This window comes from Vidua macroura, chromosome 10 (assembly GCF_024509145.1).
Source record: "Vidua macroura isolate BioBank_ID:100142 chromosome 10, ASM2450914v1, whole genome shotgun sequence".
In the NCBI taxonomy this organism is placed as follows: domain Eukaryota; kingdom Metazoa; phylum Chordata; class Aves; order Passeriformes; family Viduidae; genus Vidua; species Vidua macroura.
The window spans coordinates 11,883,284-11,908,235 of NC_071580.1; the positions used below are offsets into that span (position 1 = coordinate 11,883,284).

A 24,952-nucleotide genomic window follows, 5' to 3' on the forward strand; every position below is an offset into this window, starting at 1 on the left:
CACCTCTCCAACCTCCTCTCCTTTTTCTCCCTCCCCAGCAAAACCTACAGAAAAACAAAACCAAAAAAAACCAAACAAACAAACAAACAAACAAACCAACAATTAACTGATAGCACTAGCACAATGCAGGATCTGACTTGCAGAAGAGCAATTAGCAGTGTGTAGGCCTGCCCTGGGGGATTAGTTCGGCTAGCCCGGCTCAGCCCATGTCCTCCACGCTAGGCTGCTGTGGTCACTGCCTGTCTGAGCACTCGGGACCTCTTGCCTCCTGCCCCTGCCAGGGTTTGAGGGCCCTGGTGCTGTTTCCCTGCAGTGTTTCTTGCCGGGGTGACAATCTCATACAGGCGGACAGCTCCCTCTTGTGATAATGCTGCTCCCACAGAAGTCACAGTAGCTTCTGAACCCCAACCCACTTCAAGACCTGCCCTGTCCATCTCTGAACACCTCTAAGTCTCCTGTGTGCCTGTCATAACCATTTTTACCTGTGTGGGTATCCTTGTTTCCCTTTCACGTGGTGCAAACCTCCAGCAGCTCTGCCGCATGCATCATTGGCACCACTTAGGCAAAGCAAACAGATCTTTTTATACCAGTTACAGTTTTCATCCCCAATCCTCCTACCTCATCTTTTTCAAGCTGATGATCTCCACAAGCTTCATGGACCAGATAGCTTTCTTTCCTAACCATATCCTATTTGCTGCAACATATTTCAACACTGGAAGTTCCAGTCATTTCTTTATTTCTTTATTTTGTCTCAGATTCTGTCTTTCAGTGGACCTCCAAATGGTCCCATCAACTCTCCACCCACGTCAACCATAGACTTATATTATCATTTTCTTCCCTGTTCATTTAACAGGTCTAAAACCCATTCAGTGACAACTTCATAGCTAGCTTTCATTGCCTGAATTCATGAAGCACCTATGGAAAACATGAAGTACTTCAGAAACAGCTAACACCAGAAGCAATGGCGATTTCAGTTTGTCTTTTTTAATGGCACATCTGCTTGAAGTTATAGTCACCTTCATACTTAGAGAAAATTTCCATTAGATCAGGCTCATAACTGCTCCATGCTTCTTGTTCATCTGAATTTGTTTTATTCCTGGTACCATACATTATTCAGAAATTGCTCAGATCCAAAAATTTGCTTCATTCAGTATGTCTGAGCTCAAACCAAGACTGTTCACCAAGAGCAGCATCAAGCAAGCAGCTTTAATTTTCTTCAAAAGTCTCTGACAGGTACTGCACCTCTCTACCTCATCTCAGTGCTAAGATAAATTTTGCTTAATGAAAAGCAGATGTACTTGTAAAAGATCCTTCTTACCACCTTCTCTAGAAACCTTTGAATGGGCTTGGATTCCTCAGTGGCAATTGGCATCTGCCTCACCATCACGTGCTTGTTAATACCCTTGAAACTGCATCAGCTTGCAATTTTACCTCATCACATCAGTGTAATTTAAGATCTCTGAATAAATACACAGTTAATTCAAGTCTTACGTAAATCAAGCACTGGGGATTACTTGAGCAAATAAATGAGAATGAGATTGCAAGTAGTGTTGGCCCAGAGTTTTCTACCAAATCTTTTTTCTTTCTGAAATTGAACTCTGTGGAAAAAAATGCAGCATTCTCAAAGCTCCTCTTGTGAGCATTATTTGGGACCTGGAAGGAACCTATGGCCTCTGCTGTGCTAGCCCCAAGACTTGCCAATGAGGACATTCACCTTATTCGGATAGGAGTTTAAAACCTGGATTACTAAACTGCTTCTCACCTGCACTAGAATCTGTGCTCTCCCTCTCACATTCACCTTTGCTTTGTCCTGTGTGTTCTCTCTTTCCTTCAAACAACCTTCCTCTTTTCCTCCTTCAAAATAGACTTCCTCTTTTCTTGCAGAATTAATACCCTCTTTTCAGTGCCACTTCCAGCATTCAGAAATACATCATGCCACAGAGAAATGATGTGAAAAAGAAGAAATAACTATTCTCACTTCTGTAGCATGACCTGAGACCTCAAAAATCTTTTCACACTTGAATAGGCTGTCTCAAAAAACTGCTGATAGCAAGTAAATATTAATACCATCATCCTAAGACTGGCAAAACAGTACTGCAGTAGCTATGAAGAGCAATTGGCCCAGGGTACCAAGGGAGAAAGACCAGGCAACTCATGGCCTGATGCTCAGTGCATTTCATTTAGGTACTGTAAACTGTAGAGGGAATTAATTGGAGCAAGATCCAGAAATAAGATGGAGCCTGAGATACATCATCTTAGAATATTTCGCTGCAGTTGGTAATTAGAGCATGATGAAAAATGAGCTAAATTCATCCCTCATTTCATGGAAATTGTACCCAGTTTTTTTATTTCAAAGTAGACTTCAGAAAGACCTCCCTTTTTTGTACTTAGCACCCCAGCAGCTGTAGCTCAAAGCTTCATGTGGCATGAGGACTTCACCAGGAACAAAATTGCTGACTGGAAGTGCTCTCTTTTCTCAATCTGGTGGCTGCAATTTCTGTTTGTATTATTGCAGTACCTTCTAAGCTGTTCAAGAGTCCTTTGTGCCTTGTGTTGCAGAAACCTGGTCCTGGCCTATAGAACAGGCTGTCTGTGCAGATAAGAAGAGTGACAGAGCAGGGAAATGAGCTGCTCACATGGAGAGAGTTGCTCAGTGGCAGACCAAGGATCCTGCCGTGCCATCTTTCTCCCTCTCCTTCACTGGCTTTGCACTCAACTGTGCTCTTCCCATTGATAGCTGAATCCTGGCCAAGCCTTCTCCCTTTTCTTCTGCCTGTACACTTTCTCTGTGGGACCTCAATTCCCAGGTCTGCACCAGTCCCAGTAGGAAGGAGCCCAGACAAACACGAAACCTAATTTCACATTAGTCAGGACCTCACTTTCATTGGACTGGTGATCTCCTAGTGTACTTCAGCTGCTTCACTGCTCTTCAGATCTTTCCCTCCACTAGCAGTCCCTAGTCTGGTTCTGTAGCAAGGCATTTTTGGGACTCCTGGACAGACCTGGAATGTCACAGAATGCCATGATGTAACCAAAGCACTCCTTGTGCTTCTTTGTACCAGGTCTTCCCTTCCTTCCGATGCCAGAAACTTTGCCTGTATTTCATACACCCCCAAAATATCTTCAGAACAACACTTACAGGTAGCAGTCTTCAGGCTCCACAAGGCTGGGATCTGCAAAAGTTGGGTTTAGTGCAGACTCAGAGCACACAGAGTCTTTCAGATGAAGTCTGGACTCATGATGTTTTCCTGGCTCTGCTTGTCAAGTGACATGCTTCAAAAGGGCAAGAGTCTGAGGAACTGTAGTCGCAGAGCCCCATCACAGCACTTCCAGGCTCTGGAGATCTGGAACTCGCAAGGAATTGAGCTCCTGTTTTGTATCCACAGTTCTCCCTTGATTTCCCCCATTTTTAGGGTAAAATCAGCTCAATTCTAATAACTAATGCCATGAACTCCATTAGTTTCACCACCTGGAGCTGTCTCCACATGGGACATGTGTGGTCACACTAAATTGCCAGCCAAACTAGCATGGCTTATACTCAGCTGTGTCCCTCTCCACACACCTAGTGTCCCCCAGGTGTTTCCCAGAGACAATGACAAGCTCTGCTCCCTCCTTATTTCCCCTCCAGGAACCACAGATTTTGTGTCTGTAGCTAAAACTCTGAATGATTTACATGCACAGTTTCAATATGCTAAGGTTATGTCAGGCCAATAGCATCCAGCACACACCACAATCTTCAGACAGTTTTAAGAAGGTGTGTGTTGCTTCCTTGACATACTTAAAATTCTTCTCCAGGTTAAAAAAAAAAGCCTTCCCCTGTGAAGAGTTGTGATCTGCATCCTCCTGTCAGTAGAACACAGCATCGAGCCATCTGCATGGCAGAGGTGCTCATTAAAATTTCTTGAAACAATAGCATTGCATCTGTCATAGCCAGCCTCAAAGTACCCATACTCAGGATGCTTAAAACATTTTCTAAAAGAAGAGCAGATGCTTTCAAGTAAGGTTCTAAGAAGCAAACTCCTGATTCTCAACCAGCTTCAGACAGCAACAATTGAAAGTCCCCACATGGATCATTTACTATCCTTGCCTCAGTGGTTTTTTTTTGTTTTGTTTTGTTTTGGTTTGGTTTGGTTTGGTTTTTTGTTTTTTTTTTTTTTTGTTTGGTTTTTTTTGTTTTGGTTTGGGTTTTTTTTTGTCTTTTTCTTTGGTGAAAATATACTGGTGATGTGTTAATCTCATTATTTTAAAGTGTCATTAGATTGTAGCCAGGCACCTTTGAAGATGATCTGAAAAACTTCATAGTCTCTAAGTGGCCTGGCTCAGGACCTCTTAAGCAATGTTTGTATAGGTTTCTGCTGCTCATTTCCTGGATTTATGTTAATTTTCTGTCCTTAGATTTATTTTGAAATTGGGATTTTCTCAAGCAGTAAAATTTGGATTCATATCTGAGCAGTGCTGAGTGTTGCAGTGCTGCACTGGAGCTAATGCTTTGGTACAAGGATATGACCTGAACATTAAATCCCTCATCAATGTGCAAATTTCTCCTACACAGTGAGCAGATCTGGTGTTTGGGTTTGGTTCCATATGTAATAGATAAATTTTGGTGGGGCAGTTTGGGGAACACAAACAGTATGACATGCTCCTTTACACATCTATATGCATTATGTATAGTTTGTCTACTCATTGCTGTTGTTCATTTGTAGCTAATTGCTTGCATTACAATAATATCAAAACCCACATATTATAATCAGGGCCCTATTGTACTGGAAACCAGATATAAACACAATGAAGAACTGGTCATTAGTACTTCTGTTTAATTTCCTTGTATGCTCAGAGACCTCACTCGGTGACTCTCTTCCCATCTAGGAGCTCAGAAATGTTCCCAGTGGGTCTGTGCCTGCAGTGATGTACAGACCCACAAGACCAAATTACACCATTTCTTGAGCCACCCCTCTGCTCACAAGGTGACTACCAGCAGCAGTTTAAGTTTTACATCAAATTCTGCAGCTCTTGAGCAGATTTCAACACAGCATTTTACATGCAAACTCAATAAAATAGCAACTGTGATGTAGACATACCTGCTACTTTGGAGCCTCCTAATGTACCAGTCTCTGCAAATCCCACATTGAGTTCACAGGTGGCTCAGTTCTCCAGGCCACTGTGTAATGGCCACAGCTGTAAAATGGCCGTAGCTGTAAAAGATGGATATTTCTCCAAGTTTGAAAACAAGAAACACTTCAACACCCAGACCCTTTCCTATGAAGAACACACTTCTTACTACTTGTCATAAGGGTGTGAGAAAACAGAGGTTTGCAGGAAATGCTACAATTCCCTGTGGCAGCATCTACACAAAGAGGAAACCGTCCCTTGGTCATATGTTTAAAGCCAAAAGTCCCTTTCTTCTGCCTTTCCCAACATTATGCTTCCTGTTAGAATACCCCAGTCTGTAAATGATTGTCAAACCACACTGACTCATATATCAATTTCCTTTTCATTAGCATGAGGATCTAATAGATTTCTTCATGTCTTTCTATAAAAATACATTAACATAAAATTAAATCCAGGAGGCCTGAGCTCTGTACTGTATTTATCTGCCCCGCTTCACTAAAAAATCTCTCTGCATCTGGCCACTGCAGACAGATTTTTAAGAACTCGTTTTTTGTACTGTTGAGAACCAGCTTTCAGCACAGCTTTGGCTGATGCATGAGTTCATATCTGAGAAAGGGAAAATCTGAGCTGGATAAACAAAAAGCAGGAACAATCTATAATAACAACAAAAAAAAATCTCCTGCAATTCTTGTGACAGCCTGAAAATGTGTTAGATAAAACATTTTAGAGATCTATAATAATGAGTAGGAGTTTGTGTCCTGAACACAGGACTTGTCTGTCTGCCAAGACAGACAATCACAAATGAAATATAATGAAAGAATGGGAGGGGAGGAAAGGAAGGAAAATAAGGAAAATCAAGGTAATTGTGCTTTTCATGAAAGATATTAGTGAACCAGGACTTGGTCAGAACTGCAACACACATGAATGGTTTTTCTAGCTTTAGTTCAACTTATAAATCCAATAACTAACATAATCTGTTTTCCACTTCCAGTACTGAACGTGCTGTTTTCTGCTTTCTGCAATGGTCTGTATTTACTCTTAAGTGTTTTGTGTTAGCACCTGGCATATGAATATCTGCAATATAAATGGATTCCTGGAAAACGAAAAGCACCTTTTAATATGAGATTATCAAACATCTTTTGTCATGTGGACTTTAAATGCATGGGTATGCAGTGTTGGGGTATGCACAGGTATGCAATGTTGGGACACCTTTATAACATTTTCTTAATTTAATTTCTCTCAAAAAAAAACCCTCAGTATCCTTCAGTGCCAGAATCCCTCTGTGACTCCTGTGTGAAAGCTTGGCATGTTGTCACCTGGAAAGTCACCTAAAGTCACCATGTTTCTTCTTCTATCCTCACGTCTTTTGCAGAAACAAGCAAATTCTGAAGCTGCTGTTGACATCCTTCTTCTATTTTCCCTGCTAGGCACTTTTAAGGGGTGATTGAGGATAGATGCCTAGACTTTTTCTGTGATTTCTCTTGTTCCCAGATATGCAAACCCTTGCATGTGGCAGCTTTAGCTGTACTGCTTAAACCCAGGATAACTCTGCAGCACACTTTGGAGTCAGGCACTGTTCAGCATGTTCCCCATCAGGTGATGAAATTACAAATCTGTTAAAAGCACACAACTACTCAGCAAGGTCTTTTCCTTCAAGGTCGTATAAGAAGAGAGCAAAAGCAGTTAGCATAAACCAATAAAGGAAAAGAAATGCCCATCAGAAATGGAAAACTCCCAAAGCAGATACTGTGTAGCTCTCACTGGTGACCAGGGGAATAGAAGAGGAGCTTCGTAGCACTCCCAAATACACAAAGCACCTGACAGTGCCCCACCACACTGCCATTGCGAGGATTCCTCAGATGCCTAAGCATATTAACAGTGAGACCAGATCTGTGTAGCAAACCACTGCACAACTAAGACCCAGTTTTCCCTAGGTTACAGTATTGATGTCTGTGAGGTGAAAGTGAGGGTGCCAGGCAGGGTTCAGGGAGTCCTTTTCTGTCAGTGTAACAAGTACTAGGGGAGAAAGAAACAGGCTATGTGCAGCACGCTCTGCTCAGGAGGGAGCTGTGATTGCAGCTGAAAGACCTGGCTGCTGTTCAGCTGAAGGAAGTAAACAAGGATTTGATCAATTATTGCTATATTACACATGCAAACATGGATCCTTGAATGCAAGCTTCCAGGATACGATCAAATTCTACAGTCACCTTCTGTGTTAGTTTATGGAGCTAATCCAAAGTAAAGCTCTCTGCATCTCCCTAAAGCTGCAGAGTTTAGATGGGAAAAGGTCTGCCAGCAGTAACTCCATGCAGAATGAAAACCTTAGCTTTTTTCTGCCTTCCTTGGCTATGTGATGCATTTTCAGAGGGTTATGAAGATGATGTCCTGTAATTTCATGCAGTCCTTTTTCCCAGAAACCAGATCACTGGTCTCTGCTGTCTATTTTTGCTCTTACTCTAATGAGTGTGCATTATAAACAAGGGTGAATAGCATAACAGAACCCTCTGGAAATATTTGTAAATAAAAGGCTTTTAGAAACCTTTCATAGGGAAGCCCTATAGACATTAATGGATAGTGAACACTTTTCTAGAGGCATTGTTATTCCACTAGTCTATACAAGTCAATAGCAAATTATATTCTTGCTATCAAATCCCAAAGGATGATTCAGAAAACCATTACAAAGGATCTAATTCTCTGTAATTTTCTGCAGTAATTAAGATAAAAGCCTTTCAGGGTCTCCTCTATTACAGTGTGTGGGATTTTTCCACAGGAAAACAAATGATCAGTTTAAATTCCCCCTGGTTACTTAAGCAAAGTAAAGCCAGTAAATAATGAAGGTTTATTAAGATAAAATTTCCTTGCATTTCTGTGGGAAATTCACTTAATTTCAGGAGACACTGAGGGCCAAGCATTAGGTTCCCTGTATGTGATTTTATAACAGGACATCAAACTCCACCTTCTGCTAGAGGCAAAGAGTTTCAGTGATTTGGCCACATCTTCCATTTGGGCTGGCAGGGAAGGGGTGCTCTGTGGAGGCATTGAACACAGCAGCAGGTGCCATTCCAATAGCACAGGGAGGCTCCGTGTAGCAGTGAACTCAGGGCTCTGAGAACCCTGGCACATCTGGGGAGCTGCAGAGTGCTAATTGAAACACCACTCATGTTTTCTCCCTCGTGTGCTTGGAAAGCTATCTGAGGACAGAGACAGTGCATCTAGAATGTAGGACTGAGTTCCTGTGAAACCCATGTGGTTTTTTAGCCCTTGTCTCCACATTTGCTGCCTCAGGAAAGGCACTAATGACCTCTGCAGGGAGCTCAATCCAGAGCCTTAGGAAGAGGTCACACATAGAAGAGAAGAATGAGACATAAAAGCCATGGTGACATATCATAGAGCTTAAAGGCAAATATCACTCCACTGCCATGCTTTGTTGGAGCTCCCTTTGTGAGGTTGTGACCTATAGTTTGGACTACATATAGCTGAGGTCAGACGTTTATGAAATCCTGACCTTGATGACAACAATAAAAGCCTTTTCACTGACTTTTCTGGATTTCTGGTGTGAGAGATTTGTCCATAACTCTATTGTAAGTGTGGTCCAGGAAGTGCCCTCTCAACCCATCCTGATGGCTTTTCCTCCAGCCTCCTCCACTCCACCCTTCTCCTCCACCACTCTTTGAGGCTGACAGTGAACTGCCCACAGTAAAATGACAACAGTAATAGCTTCTACTGTGGCATTTCTCATTCCCAGATCCTTTCAGAGCCAAATTTTTTAATATCACTGGCTTTTACATGCAGCTTATACCTAGTTCTTCCTTGGAGAAGCCAGAGCCAAAGCTGGGTACAGAATATAGCACTTTGGATTTAATTGTCTTCACTAAGTCTTGTACCTGTATCTTTCCCTGTCTCATTACTGCCTCCCAGACAGTGTGAAAGGAAGATATTCCTGTTTCCAGGAGCGATGACAGGCCCCAGCTGATAATACAAAAGGCCATTAGGGGCTAGTAGGTCTGTAAGAGATCATCCCTTACCTTAGCAAAGAATGAAAGCCTGCAGAAAATGGCTTAGCAAAGATGTTCGTCACCTCTGCTTCCCAGTGGGCATTTGGAGGTGTTGGATACACTCACCAGTTACAAGACTTCCTGCTGGAATTGCTGCATCAATTAGCCACATGAAAATTTTCATCCTGCTCTCTCCACTTCAAACAGATCTTTCCTTTCAGTATGCAATGCTCTCTTCATCTTTATTCCAGAGTTATTTATTTCATCTGGTGGCACTTTGCAAAATTTCCTGACCTTGATACTTATTTTGCCTCCATGTACCAAAGTGTGACTTTGATAACGTCACTGTCCTAACCACTCTAAATTCTAGCCACTAATCAGTAAACTTAAAGTAAGTCACAATAGGTTCAGAAACAGATGACTTAAAAGATAAATCTTCAACTGTCAGACAGATCACCACCTCTAACATTAAAAAAAAAAAAAAAACATTAAAAAGAAAAGTAGGATTGTCATAGTAGGTAACTAACTCCCTTCTGAGGGGAACAGAGGGCCCCTCGGATGCTGGGTTAGGAACTGGCTGGATGGCCGGGCCCAGAGAGTCCAGCCTGGTGCTGCATCCAGCTGGCAGCCTGTTACTGGTGGTGTTCCTCAGGGGTCTGTGCTGGGGAGCTCAGTTCTGTTCAATATTTTTATTGATGACATGGATGAGGGCATTGAGTCCTTCATTAGTAAATTTGCAGATGACACTAAGCTGGGAGCATGTGTCGATCTGTTGGAAGGTACGATGGCTCTACAGAGAGACCTGGAACAGTTGGATGGATGGGCAGAGTCCAATAGGATGAAGCTTATAAGTCCAAGTGCTGAGTCCTGCATTTTGGCCACAAAATGCAGGGGTTATCCCCCTGCTATGCTATAGGCTGGGGACAGAGTGGCTATGCTATAGGCTGGGGACAGAGTGGCTGGACAGTGCCCAGGCAGAAAGGGACCTGGGGGTACTGGTGACAGCCGGCTGAACAGGAGCCAGCAGTGTGCCATGGTGGCCAAGAAGGCCAACGGCATCCTAGCCTGTATCAGGAGTAGTGTGGCCAGCAGGAGCAGAGAGATCATTCTTCCCCTGTACTCAGCACTGGTGAGGCCACACCTTGAGTGCTGTGTCCAGTTCTGGCCCCTCAGTTTGGGAAGCACGTTGAGATGCTCGAGTGCATCCAGAGGAGGCAATGAAGCTGGTGAGAGGCTTGGAACACAAGCCCTGTGAGGAACAGCTGTGGGAGCTGGGGGTGTTTAGCCTGGAGAAAAGGAAGCTCAAAGGTGACCTTATCACTCTCTACACCTTCCTGAAAGGTGGTTGTAGTCAGGTGGGGGTTGGCCTCTTTCTCCAGGCAGCAACTGACAGAACGAGAGGTCACAGTCTCAAGCTGTGACAAGGGAAATATAGGTTGGATATTAAGAAAAAGTTTTTACAGAAGGAGTGATAAAGTACTGGAACGGTCTGCCCGGGGAGGTGGTGGAGTCATGATCCTTGGATGTGTTTAAAAAGAGACTGGATGTGGCACTCGGTGCCATGGTTTAGTTGAGGTGTTGGGGCACAGGTTGGACTTGATGATCTTGAAGGTCTCTTCCAATCTAGTCATTCTGCGATTCTGTGATCAGTGCCAGTACTGCACAAGCAAGTAAACCATAAATCTTCAGAGCACCACTACAGAATGTCACTGTACTACTCCAGAGACCAAAGGAAAGAGACCACTCTCTGAATTAGCTGATTTTGCTTTTGATAAATTTAATGGCTTTTTGCTTGATATTTTATAAAATTACTGTAATTCATGAATGGTGCTTCTTCTTCGTTTAACACCAGGAGAGTGGGGAAAAGGACATGACTGAAGGGATTTTCATTTCCTCCAGACTAAGTGGTTCTCTGGCCTTAAGCAAGTCCCTACACTGTGGGGGCCTGATTGCCCACTTGCCAAGCAGGAGCATTTGCAATGAAGCTGAGTTAAGAGTCACTGACCTTCATTCATAAAGTCCCTTCACAGTTTGCCTATCTTTTGAGTTCTTGTGGAAGTCCTCTGGGGGATCTTGCTGTGGCTTTTGACCACAGTGGACTTAAGAGTGCTCTGAACCTCACTGCTAAAACTGGAAGATTCAGACCATGAGAAAATTCAATGTGGCCAAAAACTACCACTAGTAATTTCTTCTCTACATTAATTTTGATTAGGAGTTTGCACAAGGCTACAAAGCCCTCATTTCACAATGAATATTTTTCCATATTCAGAGTGACAGAAGTCAAACTGCACCAGTGTCTTTTCTTCAGAGTTTTCAGGGGACTTGTTTTATCTAGCTGTACAGTTATACATACCATTCAGCAGTAGCCAAACCATAATAAATAATTTCCTGCTATTTTTACAGACAGGTGTTTTGTTCCTATGTGACAGTGAGTCCCCACATTTTCAAAAGCCTTCTGCCCATAAGTGGTTTGCCTTCGTGTACAGTGGATGCATACAAGGGCTCTCTCACTACTCTTTGATGAGATTTTTTTCTGCACACGTCTTTTAGCAGCCCCTTTACATGAATGAATTTTATACAAACAAAATTGTTTCAAGATTCTGAGCTGAAAAGCACTGTGCAGCTGCCTAGAGTTATTTTCAATTAACAATATCTAATTCCAACCACACCATGAATCACATTTTTCTTCTTCCTTTAGAGCCAACATGTTAATCCTTTGAAACAAAAATGGCTGCATTTTAATGAGAGTTTAAAGGGGTGAAAGTTCTGCTCTAGTACACTGAGTATAATAGAATATTTTCGTGATGCATATCTCCCATCCACTCACTTTAATTTTCAGAATAATATCTGGAGAGCAGTCTGTTTTATCTCTGGGCTCTCCCCATTCACTCCACTTAGCTTTCACTGTGTGTATCACAGTTAATTTGAAGTTGATATTTGCTTTTCCTTATGGGCACGAGGTTACAATAACATCAAAAAGATTACAGTGTTGTTCTCTCCAGGTTGGCTTGCACAACATATCTCAGAGAAGTATTAATTATAGTTGTGTTTTTATACTCTATTTCCATAAAATTAGAGTATAGAACATAAGAATTAGAACATAAGAATTCCTTGTTGGATTAAGTCCTGAGCTGAAGACGTGCAGTATTAGCACATGAAAGCCTCCCAGTGTCTGGCACAGACCCCATGTGGGTCTGCAGTGGGTTGGCTCATATCTGTCCTTTGGTGATGGTGAAGCACTGTAAAGCAGCAGGCAAGGCTACCAGTAAGGGTAGGAGAGAAGTTGGAAGCTAAGAAGGAAATTTCCTATCCCATTCATGCGAGGCCAATACCTTGTCCACAACCCCTCTCTGGTGTGATTTTGTGGCTTTCATAACCTGGTTCTCTGTTGCTTTAGCCAGTATTCAAGCCAGGAGTGTGGGGGGAAAACGAGGTGTCTAAAAATACCTCTGTATGCCCTTTTCCCCCTTTGTGCTCAGCTGTAGAGCTGAGAAGTCCAGGTAGCTGTTTATGTTGCAGATGGGGAGGGGTGGAAGTGCCCATGCAGAAGGTTTTTCCAAAGACGTATTTCTTATCCCCAGAGCTCTGAGCTGAAGTAGGTGAAGCAGGTGGATGACACCAGACACTGGCTGTGAGCCCACTGTGATCAATTCAGTGCAGAGGTTTGTGTTTCCCACTGATGTATAGACAGCTACAATCTGACTTCAAACAGCATTTTGAGCTAGGTAAAACTGGCTTCTTTTTATGGGAAAAAGGAGATTTGAGGAAGCCTGTATAACATTACTTCAAGCCTTGAAGAAAAAGCCTACCTTTAGGCAGAAAGTCAAACTACATGAATCGGGCATCTCACAACTTCCTTTGATTACTCTGATCAGGGCATGTAAACAGCATGCTGCTAGAGGAGAAGAAAATAAAGACTTTAAGTAGGAAGAAAAAAGGCTCTAACAGCTGCTCAGGAATGAATAAAATAGACATAAAAACCAGCAAAATATTATGGGTAAAACTACAACAAATCATCCTGGAGCCAACCCAGCCCAGGTACTGAGTTGCCACCCACTGTATTGTCTCTTACAGAGACAAGCAGAGGTGGGCAGATCCAGAATGCAGAGGAGTTATGGAACTGGATAGACAGCTGGCTGACCATGTTTTGGCTGCAATGCACAGTGGCTGGTATCTCTACCTATCCATGCTCTCTGCAGGTAATTTAGCCCCTGATTCCTCAAGCTATCCTTTCTCAGTTCTGTTCAGTTACTGTCAATGAACAGTGACTTTTTAGTTTGCTTTTTAAGTATATTTACTCAACTTCCAGCAGGAAAGGTGTAATAGAAGCTGTGTCTGCAGCATGCCGGGAACGTGACACCATAGACTGTGTATTAAAGTCAAAAGGCTGGTCAGTCAGTCAGCTTCTGTCCATCTCTGTAACACCAGCACATTTTACTGTAAAATTTGGAGAGCTGTCACCAGTCCTCCCCATATAGACCCCTACAATGAAAATGTCATGGGTAAGATAAATTTCATTTTCTTGCTGGCAGATTTCCTTAACTACACCAGTTTGCCTTTTCTAACCAGTCTACAATATGTTGGGGCATTCCATGCAGTGTGGCTTCCTCAAGCAGATCTATGTGAGCCTGCAAGAGTAAAGTTTTAAAGTGGTTTATCTGTCTGCTTGAGGGTGCTCCATCCCAGAAGGGAACAGTCAGCAATGATGCATCTCCAGTGAAAGTGGAGGGTGAAAAGAGGTCTCCAAATTTAAAATACAATTTTGTGTGTGCAAACCCTTGCAGATGCAAGAATTTTTACCTGCCTAGTTACCAAAATTAGGGATAGGATGAACTGTAGCTATAATGATGAAGTAGACAATGAGAACACAAGAGCAGCTGCCAGTCTTATTCTTATCCAGGAGCCATCAGATATTCTGTAGTTATATGTGATGTGTGAACATGGGATAAGTGGACATATCCTCCATTAACAGTCTGCTGAAATTTTTTGTCCATTTTGGATTATAGATGAATTTACAGCCTCTTGCATTATTAAAAAAAACCCATAAAATCTCATCCCTTCTTCCACTAGATTTAAAGATGGGCACAGTTCTCTCCTGGACTGGTTCATGGCAGTATCTCCCTGCTTCACTGCCGGGTCTGTACCTCTGCAATTTCCTTCTTCTGCCACATCCACTCTCCCTGGCTGCAGTCTCTCCAGAGGTGACTGATGTCACTCATGTCCATATCAACTCAGGACAGGAGACAAGCGGTAGACAGAAAAGGACAATGTGTTAATATGCTTATTTGTAATGGTGGCTGAATTCTCCTGGTTCATTTAGACAAAAGCAAAAGAAAATTAATTTGCTAATGGAAATAAACTCTACAGGCATAACAGAGAGCTTGCAAGACCTGATCCTTTTATCACTGAGGGATTTCAGATGCAATTTTTCTTGAGTTCAATAAAATTTCCTTGGTATTACCAAGGAAGATCAGGCCTTACTTTCAGCATGCTGTTTAAAATATACATGAGAATTCTCCTCTCCATTGTGGCAGAACAAAAGCCATTCTCACCACTCTAGCTGGAGAAGCTTTGGGCCAAAATGCATGTTAGCGTGTTACCTCAACTGACTGATTTTCTTTGCTGCACTGATGAGCAAACTAGGAGTCATCAACTTCAGCACATCACAGGAATCAGAGCACCTGTCCTCTTGCACTCTGTGCTCTGCATGAGATGAAGTAAACAGCAAGTAGATCAGTGCTTGTGAAGCAGAGCAGCTAAGTGAGCACTGCAACAGCCTTGCAACACCCCTGGCCTGGCCTGACCTGGCCTGGCCTGACCACTCCCTCTTGACCCAGATTTACACCTCTGCCAATTCAGGTAATGAACATCAGTTCAGAGTTTCTACTCTCTGCTAACCAACATCTTCACTAACAGCAGAGACAGCTTGCTCTTAATAGGCAGGCAGTCGATTTTATTACTTTCATGGAGTGAAAGAGAAACTGGAAGGAAGACAAGAGTGCAGAGCATCACTTCCAGACCATGTTTCAGCATATTAAGTGTTTAACAGCCATACTGGTTCCCATACTCCACCAGTACTACTGCTCATTTCCATTCACTTGCTGCAATGAACTCCCTTGGCTGTACAAGGGTCTGAGACTTTGCTTACTGGGCCAGTAGTGAATACATAGTTGCATTCTTTAGCCATTTTCTTCTTCCAAAAGCCAGATCAGTTCCCTGTTCTTGTTCTTAGCATGGGCCTCAGAAACACTTGCACTGATATAATTAAGTGGGTAGGCGGGATGAGATGTAGGCCATGAGTATTCCCTAGATCTCTGACTTTGCCACACCTTTGGAACATAAAACCCTGCCCCATAATGAAATCTCAAAGGATAAAATTCACCTATACACAGAAGCCTAGCACAAGAGCAACATGCAGTTTTAAAAGTCTGATTTGTTCTTAAATATTGTTCATGTCAGAAATGTTTAGTTCTAGTTCACAAGAGCTGGTTATAAATTCAAACTTTAACATGTCAGATGCTGTGACAAAAAAGCATAAAAAAAAAAAAAGAAAAAAAAAAGTAGGATCTCTGCCTCAGAGAGCTCTCACACAGGCATGAGTCTGTGAAGAAACACAGAAAATGACAGATGGAGAGTTCTGCAATCACATTCACCCAGCATCACATTCCTGGTGTTGCAGGAAAGGGGACTTGCAAAAAAGTGAAAATCACAGGTTTATTTTATTTTTCCCCTTTCGTGTGGAAGGTCTATAGAAATATGACATTTGTAACATCCATCCAGGCTCACTGGCATGGTTTCAGTGACCTTCAGTGTTTCTGAACATTTTGTTGTGAAACTCAATTCATCAGGGACATCTTAGAAATTGTCATGCAGCCTCACCATATTTGAGTCTGATTACCCTTGACCAAGCTGGGTAACTTTGCAGACATTTTTCTCATCTCTTCTCACTGACAAGTACTGAAAAGTACAGAAACAGAGCCAGGCTTTGTCCACAGACAGTGAAAACACACACATACACACAGAGTGAAAGCCCTAGGAAGTTTTCCAGAATCACAAATGCTAATATTTACCTTGCTATATTTCAGTCATTAAATGCTTCACTTACATTGCAGAGCAAAAATAACTGTTCAGCTTATGGGCATTAATGATGTATTTATTCACAGGTCTATGACCCATAAATTAATACAACATTTCCTTATATTACAGACAATGAACCTCATAGCCAAACTTCTGTTCCTACAGCAAACAAATTCAGATGGACAGTTTCCTCCTCCAAACAAAATGTGTATTTTGACATCTTGGAAAAATGTCACTAATGTCAATCAGCTAAAGTCAATCAGCTAAAGCTCTCAGAAAGCTCTGGTGCTTCAGCCACATGCCTAAAGAAGGATTTAGAAGACTAACCAGAGACACTTGGAAAAGTTGCCTGTCAAAGTTAAGACACATGATTTAGGAAGAGCCACCCATACATTTTGGAGCTGATCCAACACACACTGAAGACCTCAAGGTAAATTCATTTATTTACTGCACTCTGCCAGGGATGGATTCTCATGACGAAGAGACCAGGATGGAGTAACAGAGTGTTATGATTAACAGAAGGGGATACATAGGACTCCTGGAAATCACTGCAGGCAGGATGACCTTGAGCAATGGAGCAGCCGTTTCCTTCAGCTTTGTGGCAAACAGTTTCACAGGACTCCTTCCCTGCTCTGGATCTTTGCCCTTACTATGCCAGTGATGTAGTGTGAAACTGCAGGGCTTGCGGATCAGTGAAATTTTGAAAGGTAGCCTGCAACACAGTTAAGTTGCAGAGTGAAAATGGAAAAGTCATTCTTGATTCACTCAAGGAGGAAGTGCTAGTAACCCAAAAGCTGAATGTTTCCTTCTGAGCAACCCTGAACCTTATTACGAAACCAAACCAAAAGATGTTCATACTTGTATATCTACTTAAATCACTGGAATTTCGAGAGGTGGAGCTCCCATGGACTGTCAAAGATTTATGCATTTGAGAAGGTAAATGTCAGTACACTTTGGATGAGCAGAATAGCATAGAATCAGATACAGACTATGGAGAAGTGTGAATTCAGCACTGAATTGATATTTCAGTCCCTTATCCATCAGGACAGCCCCTGCTTCTCTTTCTGACTGATCAGGCAATGAGGTGAAATGCTGGTATCAAGGGTAGCTGTTATTCACAGCTATATCTTGTGTGTCTTTGCATTCAGAAGCAATTTTATACATCTGTCAAGAGAAACAGGTCAAGATAAATTTCCAAGTTGTGTGGGAAGATGCAGCCATGAAACTCACAGCAACAAGGCCCCAGCACAGCAGCCTTGTGCTGGCATAAGCAGATGGCAAATGGGGAGCTGTGAACTGGGGACTGGCTGGATGGGAGACGCACTTTTTCCCCTGCACCAAGATCTATAACAATCATGCTGCAACAGTGGGTGCAGAAGGTTAATTTTGAGAAATTACCCTACAAGTCTGACCTAATGAGATGTAGAAGTGTCTGTGTGTGGCTTCTGCAGCTGCCTTGTCATTAGAGGTGCTCATTTCCTAGGTGGGCATGTGATTTCCCATTTCCTTGGGTTAGGAAAATAACATAATTATACTCTAAATTAAAATCTGCTCTGCTTTAGAGAGAAGCAGGGTCTGCATATTTTTGAATGGATGTCACATTGCCATTGCACAGGAAACAGTATTGATTTCTCTTCTGTGTGAATTTTTATTTCAACATTTCAAGAGTCACTTTCATTTATACTTAAAGTCCAGAATTAATCTTAGCACAAACTTTGAAAAAAAAAAAAAAAAAAATAAAGGCATCCCCAGTAGAAATTAATAGATAGGTGACCATCTATCTTCCTAACTTCTGTTCAAGGAGTCAGACCAGTTGCACTGTTGGCCACAGGAGCACAACTGTAATCTGTCAACAGATTTTCACTTTTGTGCAGGTTTTGTTTTTGTTTTTGTTTTTGTTTTTGTTTTTGTTTTTGTTTTTCATTTAATTTTCATTTTCTTTTCATTTACTCACTTTGTACTTGACTGTAATTTTGCACTGTGGATATCTCATATTTGAAACATAAGTCTGTTATTTTCCTGTAAAACCATGCATAACTGACTTCTTTCTACAGCTCCCCCATTAAAATTTCACAGATGAGAAATTCAAGCACTAGACTCATGCAGACTTGAGCCATAAACAAACCCTCTGGATTGTAAAGCCCTAATTTTCACAGACACTTTACTCAGAAAGGCTTTGGGCTTAAAATGCCCATAGTTGAGAAATGGAAATTAGATTGTAAGTTGCTGGTTGGTGATATGCCAACTTTGTTCTGCTTTGCTTCCCTTCTGCTTGGCTAGAGGATCATTGACCCAGTGTGGCCTTGAATTTGGATTGAGACCTCTCTTCAGCACTTCACTGTGTCCTGCTGTTCATGTGAAAGGGCACCATGTTTTATGGATGTGTAGTAGTCCACAGCCCATGCAAAGGTTGAGGATAACCCACTTTTTAGGAACCAGATCCCATTTGAGATGGCAGGGGGAGCTCCACAACTCACACTCCTCTCCATAATCTGCTTATATCCCAGCCAAGCTCTCTTGCTCCCTACGCCCCCAGAGCAGCACTTGCTGCTTCTCCTATCTCCAGAAAGCAGAGCATATCCTCTTTGCAGCAGCACCCCACACTCCTGCCCCATATGCATGTGACTGCCTCCTTCATTAGGAAGAAGTGAAAGTCTCCTCTCTGTGCCCTTGAAACAGTGAGTCCCTGCTGGCCCTACAGACTGCCAGGACACTGAGTGCCATCACTCCTGCTGATTCTGTGGGTGACAGAGCTCTGCAGACATTCCCTCAGGCTGTCCTCTCCATGTTAATATGTTATCTGGACTTCTCCAGCTCTAAGTGGGTCATTTTCTCTCTCATTTGTCTCATCTCATAGAACCCTGGAGGTTTGCTCACATTTATTTTTGGCTCTGGTGGAACAGATTTGCCTGTTTCAGTTTGATTTACCTTCATTCACAGACATTTATATTTCTCCTTCTTAGAGAGGCCAGTATTAAACCAGCATGTTCTTACTGGTAGTACTTTTGTAATCAGCATTTTGCTCCTTACTCCTTGGGAAGCTGGATACCCTGTCTCCATCAGTAACCTACAAGTGGCTGGAAAGGTACCCAAACTGTGCAGACACCTGTGCTGTGAGGACAGTTCCCTGTGCAGCTCAGGTCTGGATTGTAGGCTCCTACAGAGCTAAAGCTGGAGGATGGATTTCAAGCATCAATAAAGCCAACAGTTCAGCCTTCAGGTAGGGAGCAGACAGTGTGGCCAGGGGTTGTTTGCCTTGGTATAGAAGGAGTGCCCGGAGAGCCACTGGGGGCTGTTCCCCTGGGAGTAAAGGGTGGAACTGAGGCACACTCCACATTGTACAATTTGAGCTCTTCTGCAACTTGGTCGGACACAGACATTATCCCTCACTCCCTGAGATACATCTGGAGGATCCATGGGTTGGGCTGACAAGGATGCTACAAGTTCCTTCTGCTGGTAAGGGGTAACACTGCTCCCACAGCTGGAAGGCACAGCTCAGGCCCTGAAGGCAGAAATACTGAGCTGAATATTATTCCCCACATCTAGCTGTAACTTAAAGAGCAAGGGAGATCTGCTCCCTCCCCCACCCTGTGCTTCAGGATAGGGATTATAGTGTCTAAGGAACCATGAAGGAGAAACTCTCTCAACAGTATTTCTAGTCTTCTCTGCAGCCTATTCTTGCCACTGTCCTGACAAGTGTAAATCATGTCTCCCTGTAAATATAGCCAGTACATCTGTCACATCCAGGTGGCAATGTTGGCTATGCTGTCTGTAAATCCACTGAGAATAATGTATTTGTGCTGTGGGATGACATCCCATAATGAGATTGTGATATTCCATAGCCCCAGATTTGCTGTTTGTGACAAAGATGGATTTCATGAACAGAAAGGCTGCCGGGAGATCCCCTAGACGTAGGGGACATTCATAAACTGGGGATCCTTCTAAGCTACTCAGCCATAACTCAAATACAAGGGACATACTTTCTCTTGCTTTTGAAACCAACAAATAAACACCATTAGCTGCATATGTGGCCATATATTTGCATTCAAAACACAACAAAGCACAAAATAACTGAATGTAAAGAAGCACTGTCAAGAACTGCATATATTTACAAGCCAGCCTATCATATTGATCCAATTACACTTAATGTAGCAAGTATAATAGTAAAAAAATTATTTCCAGGTCTAGAACAATTCCTTTTTTTTTTTTCTCAGAGATTTAGAATCCTTTTAATAATGAAATTCTGATTTTTTTTTTTCTTTGCTTCCAGGTGTAGTTTATTTAAGGAAAGCTTAAACAAAAGTCTTTATCCTTTTTCATGAAAATATACATGTGCCACACCCTTCCCTCCTGTGTTGTGAGCAGAAATTGTATATATGTGTATTTATGCATATGTAGAAATCTACAGGTAAATTCATGCCTCTCTAAGCCTCTTAGCAGCAAAACATCTTACACCTAAGTTGTTTCCTCTATCTATTGGGAATTAATCTAGACTAGATCAATCACCTAGACTTTTAAAGTAGGTGAATTAATATATTTATCAATAGAATTTATAAAAGCAGCCTTGGAAATGCTGATTTGTTCAAGGCCAGACAATAAGAGAAAAATTGTTAAAAACACAGCCTCTATATAGAGCTCAGCAGAATTAGGAACTCAGCCTAAGCCTCTTGAGTCGCAATCTTATTTCTCTGTCTTTGAGACCAGCTGTCTTGTCTTTACTTAAATTATTAGTTATTCTAAAAATTATAAATTATTCTAAAAAATTATAAATTATTCTATGCTACTAGATTTCTTATTCTTTACTTACATCATCACATGTACAAACATGGAAGAGAGTTTCATGTAAGTTAATAAAATAAAAAAGAGCCCAGGGTACAATGTGAACTCCAAACCCCTATCCATGCAGAGCCCAAGGCAATTCCTGGAAGCTGAAGTCCTTACTCAAGCTGGTGTGAAGCTAATGCTGCCTGCACTATGGGGAGCTGTACCCAGTGACTCAGGGCATGCTCTTAGCCTTAATTTCTCACAGCTGGAGCACAGACACCCCATTTTACAGGAGGGCAAAAATATGAAAAAGCAGAGTGAAGCAATCTGTCTGTGGCCATACAACATGTCTGTGACCATGCAGATCAGGTCTCAGTGTCCCACAAGCCTGTCCTATCAGTCCCTGCAGCTGGAGCTGCGTGGACTCCTCCTATGCTGGGTACTGTATACTCAGATGTATAAGAAAATGTGTTTCTTTTGGCTATTTGCTTTGCTTCCCACATCCACATGCCCCTTAGTATAACAGCTGATCAGGGCTGCAGACAGGTAAGAGAGATGTTTACACATGAATTAGCACATATTTGAAAGCTGCCATTTCCCAGGACTGATCTGGATATCTGGGACAAAACCAGCACTGGGAGGAGTGGACAGGGTTTCCCTTACATCATCAGTGTTGTGTCTCCTGAGTCACAGTGCGTGCTTGGCTCACTCTATGGCCTCGATCAGGCAAAGGGCTTGTAAAGTGGTGTAAAAGAAGCATTGATGGGATTTAATATAAAAGGTAGAATCAGGCCACTGAAACTGACCATTTAAATCTAGCAGGTCACTGATTCTTTTGTCTTGATCTGAACTGGAATAATCAAAACCTGGCTGGGTTCCCCTTGCAGTCTCTCCATCACACCATCTGAATTTCCCTGCATTCAGAGAACACTCCCACCCCCTCTATCCTGCTCTCTGAAGGAAGAGTTAGTTTGAATTATAGGTTCCCTTTTTAACAACATTTTCTCAGAAATCCCAAATGCCAAAGACTGCGCATCAGCCTGTACAATCTCAGCCATTCACATGCACACATCAGTGATTTTTCCTATCTCTGATATATCAATGCTGCTTACAAAGATAATACTTACCTATCTATTATATCTATTTCTTACCTTTAAAAAAACTGTAGTAGTGTGACTGCAGTGACAGCCCTACATAACTGCAGAGGTCCTGTCCTAGAGATACTGCTGCCAAGGGGTGAGCTAGCCTGTAAACAAGAGACTCATTCAGCCCATGGGTATAGTTTCTAATGCTTCTAGCATTAGAAGTCCCATAGGTTTTGTAAAGCAGATAATGGAAGAGCTTTTTTCCATGTTTTGTGAGCCATATTTCAGGTTTATAATTACCAAAGGACAGAAACCTCTTCTTGCATTACTAATTTTCAGGAAAATGTCATGGCCATCATCACTGAAGATACTAAAACCAAATTTATCACAGGAATATGGAAAAATGCCATTCTGGTGGTATCCTCATCTCTACCATGATTGTCCAGAAATTTGCCTGACACTGGTTTTCACTGCCCCAGGAGAGGCAGTGCAGCTGTGCTGGTGTACATCAGCTAACAGAGATCCTGCACCGAGTGTTCTGCAAAAGAGAAGAAAACCAGGGGAAAATCTTAAAAAATAGTCTTGGAAGACAATTTCCAAAAACATGGGGAGCTGCTGAGGAGCTCACAGAGTATTTTGAGCATCTATTTTGCCCAGTCCCTCTGATTTCTACATCTTATCAATATACCAGCCTGAAAACTTAGTAGCAGATATCTTTGGAAATTTGAGGTTTCGCCTCTGTAATGTATCACCACAAAGGATGTTTGGAAAAGTCCTTTGACAGGACAAGAGGAAAAGGCGTCACGTCACACCAGGAGAGGTTCAGGTTCAGGCTGGACATCCAGAAGAATTTCTTCACTGAAGAATATTTATTTATTTTAAATCAAATTTCACTGGACACAACCCCATATATTCATCTCCATTTGCTATAAACTCCATGCTGGGAGCTCAGCATGGGACTGCAGAAGCAGTTCCAGTTGGAGACAGTGGGAACAGTGGGAAGGGAAAGACAACAGGCGCTAGCCAGGCTGCCAAAGAATTTGGCAATTTGGGATGACATAAGTAAATAAGCTGGATGGTTCTGCAATGTGATCAGCTGCAAAATGGATTGCTGTGGTAATAACTGTAGTAACTTGGTTGTGATAAATGCATGTGGATGTCCCAAAACTGGTTTCCCACACAGTTTATCATATCAGGAAAGTTGTATTTTATCAGTGACATATTTCTGAAGTTTTCCCCACAGCTATAAGTGCTTGTGATACCTATACTTAACTGTATCTCTCCCTGCAGAGGAATGTCATGTGGCAAGAAACACGGAAGGATTTTGCTGGTCCTAGAGCAGGGCAGCACTAAGTAAACAGGCCTGAGTCTCTCAAAAGACTGCTGCCAACTCCAGTGGGACCAGTGCCTGCTTACATCAGCACTTGATTCACTCAGAAAAAAAAGCCTAGTGATGGGCTGGATTTTTTCTTAGTACAACTCTCGACTTCAGTGGAGTTTCCCTTGCAGTGAACTTGTTCTGACACACTCACATTGTTCAGTCTAGCAAAGTAGCAGAGGCTCTGGCTGGCAGGCCATAATCAAATTCCACTTCAAGTAACCCAGGCAGCCTGCTGCCAGGGGTTTGGAGCAAGGAAAGAGGCAGTGTGCCAAAACCATCTCCTACAGAACTGTGTTCTTCCCTATTATTTAGTTATACTGATGCTTACAAATGTATTTTAATATAATAGTAGAAAGACTTGGGTTGGAAGGGACCTTAAAAATCATCTAATTCCAATCCCCCTGCCATGGGCAGGGAAGTCAGCCCCTCAGCTGTTTAGGGCCCCATCAAACCTGGCCTTGAGCACTGCCAGGAGTGGGGCATCTACAGCTTCTCTGGGCAGCCTGTGCCAGCACCTCACTGCTATATGAGTAAAGACCTAAAGAACTTGGCTCTAACATCTAATCTAGATCTCTCCTCTTTTATTTTGAAATCATTTTCCCTCCCTATCACTATCTGCCTGGGTAAAAAGACACTCTTCCTCTTTTTAAAGGCCCTCTTTAGGTACTGGAAGGCTGTAGTAAGGTCTCCCTAGAGCCTTTACTTCTCCAAGCAGAACTACCTCAGCTCTCTTAGCTTGTTTCGTAGGAGAGGTGCTCAAGCCCTACACTGTTCACAGCTCAGGGTGACTTCTGACTAAGTGGCCAGACCACCATCCGTGGAGTTCAGCATCCAGTCGCCTGCAGTGTTTGCTGTGGTCACGAGCAGCACCAGGACTGCTGGGAAGGAGTTTGTGCTGGCTCCTGTCCATGTGCTGTTTGCACCTCTGGCTTTGGGAGGCACTCTCGCTCTCCTCTACAGACACACTCTCGCTCTCCTCTCCTCACTGCTCCTGCTACTGAGTGTGACAGTGCCTCCCTTAGTAAAAGGAACACAAGACGAGTCTGTTCCAGGTTGCCAAGGAGATGCTGTGTAAGATATGCAAAGTCAATTACTTCACCAGAAAACAGCAGCATGAGGAAGAAAAATAAGCCTAAGCTCTTCTGGGATGAGCATGCTTATTTCTCAGAGCATGGGACTAGAATGCTAGAATGACTAGAATCATTAGCAGTTTATACCTCAAATTCTGGTAAGATATTGTTGGGAAGAAATAAATGTACACTGTATTATGCCCTGTGATAGGAAATTTTATGTAGAAAGTGTTTGGAACAGATAGGCACAAGTCTACTGTAGGCCTAGTATGAACTACTCTATTTCCTTTAAAATGCTGGAAGAAATTACCTCACTGTGATTTGTAGGAGCTGAGGAATAAGAGCACTTCCCTTCACACACTTTCACACAGAAATTCTCTTCAGAATTTCCCATGAATAAGGTTCTTCCTTTCCTCTGACAAATTGTGACCAGCTCTCTCCTTGCCCTTAAGAAAGGGAAGTTGGCCATTG

At 42.5% G+C, this 24,952-nt stretch overlaps 1 protein-coding gene across 2 annotated transcripts in view; it reads right to left on the reverse strand.

The window, feature by feature from the left end:
- The window catches only part of MB21D2 (Mab-21 domain containing 2), an 83,091-nt gene extending 60,912 nt beyond the window's left edge, over window positions 1-22,179 (reverse strand). The window contains exons 1-5 of one of the 2 annotated variants that reach the window (XM_053986812.1): window positions 22,097-22,179; window positions 14,705-14,807; window positions 14,249-14,334; window positions 12,914-12,996; window positions 5,079-5,192 (exon numbers count right to left, since the gene is read on the reverse strand). The gene's annotated coding sequence lies outside the window, so the exon portion shown is untranslated. Of the gene's footprint in view, window positions 1-5,078; window positions 5,193-12,913; window positions 13,000-14,248; window positions 14,335-14,704; window positions 14,808-22,096 lie in introns of both variants that reach the window. The other variant, XM_053986811.1, reaches the window with a different exon arrangement.
- Window positions 22,180-24,952: the final 2,773 nt, after the last annotated feature.